At 29.6% G+C, this 13,278-nt stretch overlaps 1 long non-coding RNA gene across 2 annotated transcripts; it reads right to left on the bottom strand.

The window, feature by feature from the left end:
• Window positions 1-2,061: 2,061 nt before the first annotated feature.
• On the bottom strand, window positions 2,062-5,543 carry LOC118027944 (uncharacterized). Of its 2 annotated transcripts, none has more exons than XR_004683918.2 (4): window positions 5,264-5,543; window positions 3,412-3,597; window positions 3,066-3,270; window positions 2,062-2,520 (listed from the first exon to the last, which is right to left on the bottom strand). It is a non-coding gene; the product is annotated as an uncharacterized lncRNA (long non-coding RNA). The 2 variants fall into 2 exon arrangements; XR_012170208.1 differs by having other exon boundaries at window positions 3,412-3,499; window positions 5,264-5,542.
• Between the last annotated feature and the right edge of the window lie 7,735 nt (window positions 5,544-13,278).

Raw genomic sequence — 13,278 nt, 5'->3', positions numbered from 1 at the left:
ACTATGTCAAATATGGCACCACATCCTACACCTTTGGGTTTTGAACCTTTGATCCATTAACCTTGGCTAGTCCTTTGGTACTTGCAATCATATTATTATTTGTGCCATTAAGAATTGCATCCTTTCCACGTAGCTATTAGCGCCCAAATTTGCTAGCTTGCATAACTTATCTCTAGATAAATCATCATTAATATTATAAAATAAATTAATTGGCATGGATAATTCATCATTTTTCTAGACACAAATTATTATTCATTATAATAATGTAATTATCATTTTTCTTTTTCAAGAAAAAATCAATAAATTTTTTATTGAAGATAATATGATCTTTTCCATAAGAATTATTAGTTATTATAAGAATAATTAGGGATAATTTGGTCTTTTTATTTTTTAAATACATAATGTAAAGATTATATTACTCTTTAAAAGCAAAACTTTTTAAAATATTGATCGGGATAATTTGATATTTTTATCTTTTATATGTATAATGTAAAAAGTTATATTACCCTAAGAAGCAAAACTTGTTAAAAGGCTGATGGGGGGGGGGAATTCATTTTTTTCTTTTAACTTTTTAAAAGCACAATGTAAAGAGTATATCACATTTATAAGAAAAAATTTTCATAAGAAAAAATTTTCAAGCATGTATCCAAGGACTTTTGATAAACAAGTTGACCGTGAGTGATTTGGTCTTTTGATAAAAATGAATATTATTATAGAAAAATAGTGTGTGATACACATGAGCCATTGCATTGGTGGCTTGTGCAGCGTCATCTCACATCCAAACACCACCTTAGAAGGTGGTGTTGGAAGCTTCTCACTTTTTTGAATTTCATTTCTCAGAATTTGATTTCAAGTTATTTTTATATCAAATTTAGTCTCATTATTTTTATTGTTATTTCTTTTGTTTTGAATTCCTTTTTTATTGTTTTTTTTTAATTTCAACATTTAATATTTTATTGATTTAGAATTTAGAATTTTGTTATGTTATTTTTCACAGTTTGCCTTCTATGGGACAACGTTTCAATTGAAGTTTTCAAACATATATATTTTTTATTTCAAAATATTTTTAATATGTTTTTGGATCGTTTTAATATTTTGATGTTAAAAATAAATTTTAAAAAATAAAACAAAATATTATTTTAATAAGTTTATAAATCATTTTGATAAAAACAATTAGATCATGTTATATTTTAACCTTGTTGAATCTACACTAACTCGATCGAAATAAGTTTTTTTCAAGGCTTCAAGCCGCAATCTCAATTAAAAAAAAAAAAAAAAAAACAAGTGTGGACATTAATTCTTGTTAATTGAGGGATCTGAAGAAGCTTGATTTCCTTTTATTGGATTTGAACAAAAGCTTGACAAGACCATCTTAAAATGGAAAATAAAGAAAGCTGAATTACAAAGATAATTTTGATCTCTTTCGTCTCCATCATCTTCTATTTCATATCCAAAGACCCCGCTCGTGTCGAAGTGATGTATTAAACAAACAAACAAACAAACAGGAGGTTTCCAGTCTCCCATAGAAATTAAGGGATTTCACATGCCTCTGTTCACTCGACACGATAGAAACTTGACCAAGTTAATTAATACAGAATAGTTCGAAGACAAGAATGATGAAAATTGGGATTTGGATTTGACAACGTTTTCCATGGTTCCCGCTTTCCAGCTCGCATTTTTCATTGACTCGTTTCAAAATTGTTTTCCTCAATATCTTTTGATTCCAAATCCATTTGGGAAAAAATTGATAGTTTCCTACCAAACATTCACCGTGATAGAGACGGTGGGTCCAGACAAACGACATACGTAACGTTAGCTTCTTTCTCTGTCTTCCTCCCTATAGCCGCCGGGTCTTCACGGTACCCTACTGGGGGCAATACAACGTGACCTCTTTAGATATGCATCTTATCATGTTTATAGAACAGAATCCAAGACGATTTCCTAGGGCAAACTAGGCTTCAAAAAAAGCCTACTCATTTAGGTTAGGCAACCTAAGACAGCAGGTTCCACTCCACTTGTTATATAGACCATAGTGGAGTAAAAGTCTTATTATAATCAGTATTTAAAAAGTAAATAAAATTGAACAACTTTGAACACAACGCAATAATGGCAAGACTATCAATCATTTGAATAATGTTTCTTATGTTATTGTTGTGAATTGTGCATATCTAGCTCTACCTCAGCGCCATCTTCATCATGTATTGAAATAAAACTGGGAACAAAACAAGATCACCGAAACTAGAGTATCTTATAGATTAAATTCCGATGAAGTTTGGAATCCTTCAATCCATTTGGGCTAAAATGCTATGTCCTGTAAGAGCTTCATACAGACACAGGTGTCTGTAGTTAGATATAAACTACATGCAACTGAATTGAAAACACCCCTCAAATATCTGCTTTGATGCTAGGGTGTGGCTAGTAACCAAACTTCCACCATGCAAAGACCTCGATCTGGCACGCCCTAGGACATTGATCAACAGTTGCTTATATCACTACACCATCTGATATATGCGCAGCAACCTACAAATAAGGAGTGAGATCTTCCAACAAGTGACCAGATCATGCACTAGAGGAAAGTTCCACCTTAATGTTTCCTAGTAAATCATAAGATTAAGACAGCAACATGATCCATGGACAACAGCTTTGTCCCTCAAGTTCTGTAATATCAATTGGATATGCAGATGAATAGCCCATGCAGTATGCACATATCAATCACAACAATCGTGATCCATAAAATCGCTACACACTTAACGTGGATGTCCTATATCTAGATTAATTCATGACCCTCACTGTTTCAATTATATTGATTTCCTTTTTCTGTCAAGGATTTCATTAGGCATAACATCATAGTACACAACAAATACAGCATTCCCTTGCAATCCTGTATAGACATGGCAGCATCACTGAATAGAAGGCAAGCACATTAATATAAATATTTGCAGCTCACACAGATCTCCACTTCAGTAAATGTCCTTAGGCCATCTGACTCATGTGCTCAACAGATCAAATCAAATTTTAGTGCTTATATGACAGATAGCAGGTTGATTTCAGGAAGGAACAACTACCTTAGAAAGGATGCTTCAAGATAATCCAGTTCATGCAAGGGCTATTAAAAAGCAACTTAAAATGACAGTCATTAGGCGATCACTAAATTAGAAGCAAAGCTTCTACAGCAGCAGGCAAGAGTTAACCCAAACTTCAGATCTTCATGCAATTATGCTCTTCAAATGTAGTAATCAGAAGACCCATATATATGCCCTTCAAAGCAAACTGAAGTTAAGAAAAACAATTAGAATGTTAGATAATCTAAATAGGGTTAAAATAAAAAATGAAATACTGGAACAAATGCTGAAAAAGAGTGAGTGTTGAAAAAATCACGGAGTCTTGCAAGCTAAAGTCATTTCTACTTACCTAGGTAGCACTGTGGCCAAATCTTGTATCCGTTCACGTGGACAAAACTAACCATGCATATCAGCTGTGGGCTTCTATAAGGACTTATCTTCATCCATATTCAAGAAATCAGAACGACATGCATCTTGGAGTAAGACTATACATAACAATCTAGGCGAGTTCGGCATTGTCCCAACATATTCCATACTATCAAAACCATTTTAGAATGTTAAAATGATTGACAATCATTCAACCACGAGCAACAAACAAATCAAACCTAGATTGCATCATAGTATCATCCTTGTAAAAAAATCATCATTATAACCTACCTGGGTATTTAATACTAAAACAAAACTACAGTCAGCAACAAGAAACAAAAAGCAATAATCTAAAGTGTAAGGCAAGACCGATTCTTCTTATTCAAAGACCACATTGTTAAACTCTACTTTAAATAGAGTTATGTCCTTTTAAACTAGAAAGTTGTATCCTTTTGTTTTAAAAGTTACGTTAAAATTAGCTGTCATAATTGCTTATAAAAAGAGACAATTATAACATGGTTTTAATAATGGAGAGAACTTCAAGTCTTTCTAAAACTCTATTCTATATTCCTTCTGTCAGATTCTTACAGAGAGTAATAAATAAATTTTGATCTGCCATTTATTCTTGGTTATGCTGCCAAGAATACGAGGTTAAGTAATATGAGGTTAAGTAAGCCCGAGTAACAATATTGTAATCACATTGATAGCACCAGAGAGCAGACAATAAATTGTTTTAAGACCAGATGATTGATCATGGCCTTAATCTACTTCTTCAAGTCTATTTTCTATCAACAAGTACTGCAAGTTGATTTTTTGTCTACATGTTGATTAATATGCATGATTTATGTTTTGTAGAAACCAGATCATTAGAGTAAAGAGGAACAACAATCTTAGAAACTATTTAAAGTGTTCCAACACATTTCAGAAAGTGGGGCACAGGTTCTTTCATGAATCAAACAAGCTCCTAACTTTTTTTTATCTAACGAACTAATCTACCAGCTGTTACAGAAGCAACTGCATTGAATCCACCATACGATAGCAGAGCATAGGGCTCAAAAGAGATCGAGATCAATGAAAAAGAAATAATATAACTTGTACAGATTCCAATGTCAAGCATTAGCAAGCTGCCTTAGACACAATTCAAAAATCCTACATAAGAATAAACAGGAGATGCAAATTGCTAGTCAAATTAAAAACTAATAAATTTATATGATTTTAAAAGATGCAGTTTATATGCTAACTTTACCATGATGTTTGATGGGGTATTATCATACACAGATGATCAATCAGATAAATGAGTTTCACTCTAAATCAGGCCTTTCCTCCAAACCAAGACACAGGCAGATTCGAAGACATTAAAGAAAGCTGACATGACTTTTCAAAAGGTCAAAGAACACTTGAGGTGTTCGTAAACAAGAATATGGCCTTTCCTCCAACCCTCAACTCAATAAAACACTCTGATCAGAAAGCTAGAAAGCATCTTAAAGAACAACTCTATTTATCAAGAAAAAACTGTCCTAAGAAATCCGTGGCCTGATTGAAACACTCGACTTGGTAATATAAAAATCACATACATATATTTAAAAATCTACGGAAAAATCGAGAAAGAAACCAAAAACTCCTTACAGCCAAGTAAATGCAACGCTTCCCATCTCAACTATCAACACTAAGAAGTAGCAAAACTGTGCATTTTAACTAGAATATGAACAACATGATCGACAGTTTTTTTTTTTTTTTTAAAAAAAAAAGCTAAACAAAAAACCTTATTTCTTCTACAGCTAAAAGAAAAAAAGAAGAAGAAGAAAAGAAAATCAATGTGTCGTAAGAAAACTCACATTTCTGTGATCCAACCTCCGAAAACAGGTCCCAATATTCTTCTTCAAATACCAAATTGTAACCGGGTCACGTTAGTGTAGTCCCCCTATGCTTCCGCGTTCAAAAATCACGGATCACCACGAGTCCAAACTCAGCAAAATGACTCGGTTCGTTTTGTATTCAAAAAACGGCGTCAGCTGAGTCATCGGTAGGTAGCGACCAGGGGAGGGAATGCTAGCGAGTGCCCTTTTTTTTTTTTTTTTTTTACCTGGAGTTTGGATTTGTAGTTTTGCCTTGTGGTGGAATTGGGCAATGTTAATTGTGGTTTCGGTTTGGGCCTGCTCTTGGGCTATGTGTACACGTTCGTGTTTATCTTTGAAACATACACTCTCGTTGTTTTTGCCACGGTTGTGAATTCCATTTTGATATATGTTTTATTTTTTTGATTAGTATCAAATGTATCAGTTTTAAAATGTTTTGATGTATCGTGTGTGTATATATAAAATATAAAATTTAAATTCAAGATAAATTAATTATAAATTATGCAATACAAACATAATATTAAATAAATATAATTTTAAATTTTAAAATATTTCTAAATAGTCAAGATTAAATAAATCTTTAACTTAAAGTAATTCAACTTAAATAAAATATCAAAATATTATGAAAGTAAAATATTTTAATAAAAAAATATTTTAAATATAAAGATAGGTCAATGTTATCAAGGCTGATGGAATCTAAAGCATCCCTTGTTTTGCTCAAATTCCTACAAGGTATAAACATAAAAAAAAAAAAAAAAACATGAATATAAACCATATGTATTAGTGATAAATCTAATTTTAAAAAATTAATATCATTGTTAATGAAAATAATAATAATAATTTTCAATATTATTTTTAATATTATTATTATTATTAAAAATAGTAATGAAAAAGAGCTTTTTATAATTGGGTGGTTTAATTAATTAAATTGAACTAGATTCAATTTGATTCAATAGTTTTTCAAGAGCGGAACGGAACATATGGAATAAAATCGGAACGTTCCGGGCAAAATTTAGTCAAAAAATCCAGAACGGACCGAGATTTAAAATAAGATGAAATTTGTTCCGTTTTGTTCTGTTTTTTGAATTGGTATATGAATGTTTCGGCCATTTCGGACGGAACGGAACGGAATTGACAACCTTGGTTTTTACTCGCAGCACAGATGTTGAATAAAATTTTTCTAAATAAAAAAAAATAATTTTTTTAAAAAATAAAAATATATTCTTCTAATATATTTTTAAATAAAAAATATTTAAAAAATTAATCAGTACATAATAAATCTGCTTGTGCTCGCTAGAAGAAAGCTCGTATTTTATTATTTTTTTTAAAAAAAATCTCAACCACGTTACATTACAGTTAGAATTAAACAATATTAATTACGGTCCCATCATTTTTTATTAACATTAACTGATGCTTTTATAACGTCAAGGGCAGGACAAGATAATTGTACAGTGCTACACCGCAGCTAGGATAAAAGAAATCTTGAATATTTAGAAAATATATCCAAACATTTTTAATATATTTTTCAACTGCAAGAAAGATTTTAATCAAAAGCCAGCTTAACTAATTAACCTTCAAACCTTATAAACTTAATCATTTCCTAACATGATTTCAAATTAAATCGTGTAAATTATCTTAAAATAACCTTATTAATATGACAAATTCAAATATAATTTAGATAACAAGTAAAAATAAAATTTAACTTTTAAAACAAATAAAATAAATATTAAATATTAAAATAATAATTTAATAGATTGATTTAGATTAACCTGCTAAGTCTTCATCTAATTAATTGACCCAACTAAACTTGCATATATATATATATAACAAAAACATGCAATAAAAGTAAAGCAACCGAATTAAATTTTAAAAATGATTACAATGGATTGAAAAAAAAAAGTTGTTAATATTACAAAAATATTTTTATTATCTTATTTGAAAACAAAGTAAATAATAAACAGAGTTTAATAAAATAATATCTAAAATATATTATTAATTAACTTAAGGAATTTTTAAAAAATATTAAATATATTTTAAATTAATGTGCTCAACATGATCAAAGTTTAGTATTGAGTCAACTTATGAGTACAAATGGTGCACGAACCTCACATACAATGTTATACCAACACTCTGAGCTCTTATTAGATATAAAATAAATAATTAAATACCAAAAACACTTGGATTCATGACTGCACACACCTAGAAAGGCACCACTCTTTGGGTGTTACTTTCCATAGCAACAAACTTGTCAACAAAAATAGATATACTTTCATTGTGGTTTGGGAGGTGATCCCCCAATTACATCAGCTTTGCTTTTTATGCCATATTTTTTCTAGTTTTGAAAAGGATACGAGGTTCTTCAAGATGAAATTAAGAAAATTTTAGTCAATATTAAACTTCTATTTACTATAAAGGTATTGGGCATCATCACAGCAAATTATTTATAAGACAAATTTCAACAATCACTCCACTTCTCTTTTAAACCCTTTATATACTACTTAAAGTTAAAATCTTTAAAAATGATAAGGCACTAAAAAGAAGACTCACTCATGTGGAGAATAATATTAAATATGCTTGAGCAACACAACGTTCAATGCAAATATTGATCCACTATTTGATTTCCTTTAATATTTGCTGGAGAACCTATAGCTCTTTTGTAAATAAGGAACAATAACTGGTTGAGCTTGAACACCAACATGTCATGAATTTTCAGGGAAATGCATTGCAAAAACATGGGCACTTCCATTCGATAAAGATTTGTTTGAAATCTTATTAAGGCATCTTCTTGTGTGTTTGGATGGGAGATAACTTGTGCTTCTTCTTCTTCTTCTTCTTCTTTTAATAAAAAAACATGTTTTTTTAGCTTTCAAAAGTGTGATTCGTGCTTAAAAGGTATTGTACTTTTGAAAAAAAACCATCACACCTCCAAGGCAAATACACTCTTCTCATCGTAAATACAACTCTCCTGTAAAAATAAGAAAGATAAATCCATGAGTAATGAAATGCACTCATCAGTTTCAAAGAAAAGTTGTTCGTTTCACTCTAAATTTATCCAAATTCAACAAAAAAAGATCCATTTGCTTCAACCAAATGTAGAGAGTTAGAATGGTGGTTCACCAAAACATGTATTATTGATGAATTTTGCGTTGAGAAGACAAGAAAATATTAGAGAGATTTACTAATTCCATGTTGAGTGGGATGACTTTGGGAGAGATTAATTAACTCAATAACTTCTTGTGAATATAACTTATTTTCAAAGATATCAAGAACACCAAAGAGAGGTATGTTTTCTTTGATCCAATTTCATACAATTAATTTAATTACTTATAAATTAGACATGTTCACAATTAAATCAACAAATGTCTATTCTCATGCATACCAAGAACACCAAGCGAGTCACATTCTTTTGTTTTCTATGCTTCAGTTCATATTATTCGATCGTTGGTGAAATATCCACATTCCAACCATTTTAGAATAAGATACCTATATTGTCTAAAAGATTCATATAAAACCTTCAGAGCTTTGCAAACTTGGAATCAAATTCATTTCTACATCTTTTCAAGTTTCTACATCCATGCAGTAAGTTTAAATATTAAGTATGCAAAGAAAATGGTAAGATAAATATTTAAAAGAGAAAAAATAATGAAAAAAAATCCACAAAAAGATAACTTTTTACAAAGGTATTGTAAATAAACCCCAACTCAGCTGAGAATCGAGTGGAAAGGATGAAGAACCAAAATTGACAAATCCAACAACGATGGTTGATAATGCAAGAAACACAAATAAAGCAAGCCAATCACTTTTTCTATTGTAAGTGAAAACAACGGAACACCATGCAGAAAGAAAGGGAGAAAATAAATTGTCAAACCTAACACAGGATATGAGAAGAAGAAAAAAAAAAAAGACAAGAGTTTCACAATAAATTGCATGATAAAGGTCTCCTAATGTTAGGCAAATTGTAATCTAGACAAAAAATTGATTCCCACATCGATTCCCACATCTAGCCAAAGAATAGTAGAGCCACAATTGCTTCTACAGTAAAAGAATATTCTTGATTAATGTCTTTTACTAACCTATATTAAAGAAAGAAGCATCACAGTTTCAAACAAAGCTAATTATTGAAAACCAAAATCATTTAAATTCTTTACATTTTACACCAAATTCATTTAACAGAATCCATCCCTCACTATAGAAGCATCACCAACAACACCACCATCTCCCATATCGACGATGTAAGAGAACCCTTTTTTTGAACCATTCTATTCTCAGATATAGCTCTTTTCTTTTATTTTTCTTCTGTCGATTTAGTGCCTCCATCCCTTCTTTTATTTTCTTTTTTTATTGGTTTGGCTTACAAAAAACATATGAAATGAATATTGTTAACACCATCATCTCCCTAACCAGTGATGTAAGAGCAAGTCCTCCTCTCTACACCTCTTTCTTGTCTAGTGAGTCTTCATTCCCTCTTTCATCTTATGTCTAATTTACCTTCTCACTCTCATCTCTCCTCTACCATTTTAGTTCACAAAAAAAAAGGCATGGATTTGAAAAATATAAGATACAAAAAAGTGAAAAAAAGGAGGAAATGTGGTGGAGAAGGGCACAGGTCCACAAAAAAAGAAGGATGATTATTTTTTGTTCATTAACTCACAAGATTTCCATGAGTTTTCCATGAAAAACATCACTGGAATTCATAGTTATGAAATTATCAAACTACCTTCCCAACAAAGCAAGTTATTTATGTTGGTCTGAGGTGAAATTGTAATCTTCACTATGTAAATATTGAGATCTTTTAGGTTTATATGTAGTATAACTATATGTGTTGCATTGTAGGTACTTTTTTTATCGTAAAAAATAATATCTAGGAGCCGCGAACACATTTTGAATAAAAAAAGAAAACTCTACTCTAGGATTAGAGCTCTGATTTGTCAAATAAGCTGATTTTATTTTAATTAGATGAACAAAAAAAAATTTAAAAAAATATCACGATATCTTATGAAATAAATATTTTTTCAAGAGCAAAAAAATGATGTAGTTTAATTTTCAACCAATTAATTATTAAATAATGAAATTGGATTAAAAAAAATGGACAAAATAAGACGCGGGTCAACCCTAGTTAGCATGATAGACATGTAATATCGAGTCAGTTCGAGTTAACCCACCAAGCCTGCATCATAGGTCATTAGGTTAGGATAACCCAATAGAAAAGAAATAAAAGAAAACTATAAAGCCAATATTAAAAAAAATATCGAACGATGAAATCAACAAAGAAAATAAGCTAAAAAAGGATGCTAACCCTCATTAACTTTTTAAATTTGTGACTTTGGTCATTAGACTGGAAATACCATACATAAAAAATCGTAAATCCTAATTCCTAACAAATCAATTATGAAAAACCCTAAATGATGAAATAGGGGGGAATCAATTACACAAAAGGATAAAAAATAAAATATAGTAATTAAAAGAATGAGGATAAAAAATAAAATTTAAAATACATCAGACGACAACTACAATTTGTTTTATTGGAGGGTGAAATAAAAAAGAAAAATAACTCTAACAAAAGGACAAAAAAACAAAAAAAAATAAGGACCAATTTGAAAAAAAATAATGACAAATTGAAATTGAATGATGAAATTGAAAAAAAATAAAACTTCTACAAAAAGGCTAAGAACAAAAAATAAAAACAAAAAGAATAAAAATTAAAGTTGAAATACTAACAACAAAGAGGACCAAGCTGTAATTTCAGGGGTAGGAGAGAGAGAAAAGGAGAGAAAAGAAATAAATAAAAAAAAAGCCTCATTGATAACAAATTCCATTATCATTGCTAACACATGTTGAACCAACATAAAGAGCACAAAAAGACGATTCCAATGACACGAGTGAAGAAAATTTTTTACTACAAGGAGGTGTTGCACGCACCACCCAAAGTGCGAGGACACCTCCCATGTGCTAGTGCATTCCGTGCACACACAAGCAACTTTTTTCATTAAAATAATATTTTAAAAGACCAAATTACTCTTCAAAAACCAATAACATAAAAAAAAAAAAAAAACATAGTGAAAAGACCAAAAGGTCCATGGATATTTATTTTTATTTCAAGGGTAAATGTGTCATTTTACTGTGTTTTAAAAAAGTGAAAAGACTTAAACACCCATGGTTTTTTAGTTTTGAAATTTTGACTTAGAGGGTAATTGGATCATTTTATTCTATTTAAAAATTATGAAAGAACGTAGACCCCTAGTCAATACTTTAATGACTAATGAACCATGCAAAAAAAAAAAAAAAAACTAAAATGCCCCAGCATCAAAGCCATTGATTTTTTTTGGAATGGTAAAATAGTAATTACATTATAATAGTAAATAGTAAAACGTGTCTATTTGTAAAGTAAATTTTCCTTCTCCTTTAGTTTTTTTCTTTTATTAATCTTTATATGCATTATTCGTGTTAAGAGTATATTTTTAAAATCACTTGAAATATAAAACTTAATTTTTAAAGGATGTTCATATTAAGAAGAAGATATACCAATTGAAAAAAATATATATATTTCTTCTCCATTTTAGTGTACTGCATAGGTCTTTAGGTTTTGTTTTAATTTGCAATTATAATGATTATTAGCTACATATCTCTTCAAAATTCTTATCTAATCTATACCCTCATCATAAAAATTAAACACAATTATTAAAATCTTAATTTACTTTTGAAATTATTATCTACATCACATGTCCAATGGGTTATACTTACGGCTATATATATATATATATAATGGGCGGGAGCTAGCTATTTTATTTTTACAAAAATAGTTTAGTTCAATAAATTTTCTTTTAATACTAGCATTTCTACTAGTATGTAATTGGGGCAAATGTGATTGGGTATATCCTTAATTTCATTTTTTGATAATCTATATCATTAATTTCTTTTGTAATTTCAAAATTAATAAAAAAAATTTAAGCTGCATTGATAAACCTGGAGAAGCAATATGCATAACCCAAAAACTTGACAACTCCAAATACAAATAAGTAATGTAATGTGATGATGAGTTCAACAATATGAAATTAAAAAAAAAAAAAAAAAGAGTAAGAATAATAGTGTTAGGAAATATGTTATATAATCCATTTCTTTCCTTAAAATAAAGTTTTTTAGCCTATACTTAAGCAGATAAATAAACATCTGGCCATTTTAGGTGTCATATAATAGGTTATTCTATATACTAAAAAATAAACTGAAAATTTCATTAAAAACAAGTTAAAAATATGTTAATTCTATTGGAAGTACCAAATGCAGATCTAAAAATTTAACACTAGAAAGAACGAAAACCGCTCAAAGAGCTACCAAAATAAAACAATCATAAATGCAGAAGTTTCTTTGAATTTCTTGATCATTTGAACCTTTTTATGTTCGAATAAATACAAATATTTATCATCAATCCCTACTTTTAATATAATGGGTTGGTAATGATTTCAAACCAAAACCCTAAACTACTATAATAAAGCCCATTATATCACTATTATTCTTTATATGTAAACAATGTCCGTAAGCATACACTTTATCTTTATTGTATATAAGTGTAATAAGACAATTGAATTCCCAATTTCCTTTACTTTTCAAAACATGTAAATAACATTCTTCATGCTATGTTATGCTCTGTTCAACACAAAGTCCAACCCCCCTCTCTTTGTATATTTGTTTTTCATACCTCACCCAATTAATAAATTTAAAATGAAATACATTAAATTAAAAATTAAAAATATTAGCATGTGATGATAGTCATATTTAACAAATAATTTGTAAAAGATCGAACAAAATTATTCTTCTCATCAATAAAATTAGTTAATAAAATAAAATATATTCTCTCTAAATTACAAATAAAATCTCTCAAATATGGATTTCTAATTAGACCTGTCTTAATTTGTTGTTCCATATTCCTTGCAAGATGAAATCTGTTTCTTGCAAGTGGATTTCTTGGGAGCTCAGCATGGAAGTTAAGAAAGTAAAAG

The sequence above is a fragment of the Populus alba genome, chromosome 6 (genome assembly GCF_005239225.2).
Source record: "Populus alba chromosome 6, ASM523922v2, whole genome shotgun sequence".
Lineage (NCBI taxonomy): Eukaryota > Viridiplantae > Streptophyta > Magnoliopsida > Malpighiales > Salicaceae > Populus > Populus alba.
Note: the sequence above shows the minus strand (reverse complement) of the source record. Positions and strands in the feature narration are given on the sequence as shown.